The 1,403-nt window shown below is 63.3% G+C and overlaps 6 non-coding genes across 6 annotated transcripts, besides 1 other annotated feature; all 6 read left to right on the forward strand.

Annotated features, from left to right (window-relative positions):
• Positions 1-198: 198 nt before the first annotated feature.
• Positions 199-288, forward strand: Tc00.1047053504337.10. Its single transcript, XR_008255221.1, has one exon. It is a non-coding gene; the product is annotated as a C/D small nucleolar RNA (snoRNA), TB11C4C3 (small nucleolar RNA).
• A 146-nt stretch (positions 289-434) lies between these two features.
• Positions 435-506, forward strand: Tc00.1047053504337.20. Its single transcript, XR_008255222.1, has one exon. It is a non-coding gene; the product is annotated as an H/ACA snoRNA, TC11C4H3 (small nucleolar RNA).
• Positions 507-612: 106 nt separating this feature from the next.
• On the forward strand, positions 613-709 carry Tc00.1047053504337.30. Its single transcript, XR_008255223.1, has one exon. It is a non-coding gene; the product is annotated as a C/D small nucleolar RNA (snoRNA), TB11C4C1 (small nucleolar RNA).
• Positions 710-714: 5 nt separating this feature from the next.
• Positions 715-751: a microsatellite.
• A 67-nt stretch (positions 752-818) lies between these two features.
• On the forward strand, positions 819-905 carry Tc00.1047053504337.40. Its single transcript, XR_008255224.1, has one exon. It is a non-coding gene; the product is annotated as a C/D small nucleolar RNA (snoRNA), TB11C4C2 (small nucleolar RNA).
• Positions 906-1,106: 201 nt separating this feature from the next.
• Tc00.1047053504337.50 lies at positions 1,107-1,196 on the forward strand. Its single transcript, XR_008255225.1, has one exon. It is a non-coding gene; the product is annotated as a C/D small nucleolar RNA (snoRNA), TB11C4C3 (small nucleolar RNA).
• A 146-nt stretch (positions 1,197-1,342) lies between these two features.
• Tc00.1047053504337.60 lies at positions 1,343-1,403 on the forward strand. The gene has a single exon (XR_008255226.1). It is a non-coding gene; the product is annotated as an H/ACA snoRNA, TC11C4H3 (small nucleolar RNA).

Here is a 1,403-nt window from a genome sequence, read left to right on the forward strand (position 1 = left end):
GCTCCCCTCCCTCCCACTTCCTGCTATTGTTGTCGTTTTTCTTTCTTGCGCAACGGCGCGCACGTAACATCCTGCCCTGTCTGGCGCCCTGCCTGTGCAAACGGTTGGTGGCGGGCCCGCCCGAAAGCGCAAGAGAGAGAAAGAGAAAGAGAGGGCCGAATTGCCCGGAGGTGGGTTGTGGTGGGCGCACGCCGCTGCTGATGGAAGCAACCAACTCTTGTGCGCGAGGGCGCGTGGCCCCGTGAACGCGCTTGCGTGATGGCCAAAAACAAACTCAACAGGTCTGACAGCCGCCCCGCCCGCCGCAACCTCGCCGGCTGGCCCCCGCGCCTCCCCTCGCATGGCCAGGAAAGGCGCGTCTTGAGACCCACCGCTCCGTGACGCTGGGCGCTTGGGTGCATCGGCGCCCCGAGAAAGAGACACGCCGGTCGTGAAGCGCAGCGACCCTTGGGCCGGTGGCGCGCTGTCGGTGCCGCGCGTGGCGCCACTGCCCGGTTGCGCGAGAGTTTGCGGTGACGGTGCGCGCGTCGAGGCTCCCTCCCCAGTTCGGGAAACGATGGGAAAAAACAAAACCAAAGAGGACGCGCACGGGTGAGAGATGCGGCTGCGACGCGTGATGAAATTCCACAGTTTCCTGTCAGTCTGACGACGAAAACGCGTGAGGACGCAATTCCCGACTCAGCTCACACTGAAGTGCTTTGCTTTACACCCCCATCTTTCTTTTTTTTTCTTTTTCTTTTTTTCTTTCTTTGTCCCTCTGCTCTCGCTGCGCGGTTTTGCGGCCCAGCGACGCGCACGCCCGCACACACACACACGCGCTACGATGGAGACATGTTGTTCGAGGTCCAAACAGTTTGAGCGACGCATTGAGAACGGAACAATAAAAATCACCTTTCGGCTGAGCGCCCGCTCCCCTCCCTCCCACTTCCTGCTATTGTTGTCGTTTTTCTTTCTTGCGCAACGGCGCGCACGTAACATCCTGCCCTGTCTGGCGCCCTGCCTGTGCAAACGGTTGGTGGCGGGCCCGCCCGAAAGCGCAAGAGAGAGAAAGAGAAAGAGAGGGCCGAATTGCCCGGAGGTGGGTTGTGGTGGGCGCACGCCGCTGCTGATGGAAGCAACCAACTCTTGTGCGCGAGGGCGCGTGGCCCCGTGAACGCGCTTGCGTGATGGCCAAAAACAAACTCAACAGGTCTGACAGCCGCCCCGCCCGCCGCAACCTCGCCGGCTGGCCCCCGCGCCTCCCCTCGCATGGCCAGGAAAGGCGCGTCTTGAGACCCACCGCTCCGTGACGCTGGGCGCTTGGGTGCATCGGCGCCCCGAGAAAGAGACACGCCGGTCGTGAAGCGCAGCGACCCTTGGGCCGGTGGCGCGCTGTCGGTGCCGCGCGTGGCGCCACTGCCCGG

Source organism: Trypanosoma cruzi (assembly GCF_000209065.1).
Source record: "Trypanosoma cruzi strain CL Brener chromosome Unknown tcruzi_1047053504337, whole genome shotgun sequence".
Lineage (NCBI taxonomy): Eukaryota > Euglenozoa > Kinetoplastea > Trypanosomatida > Trypanosomatidae > Trypanosoma > Trypanosoma cruzi.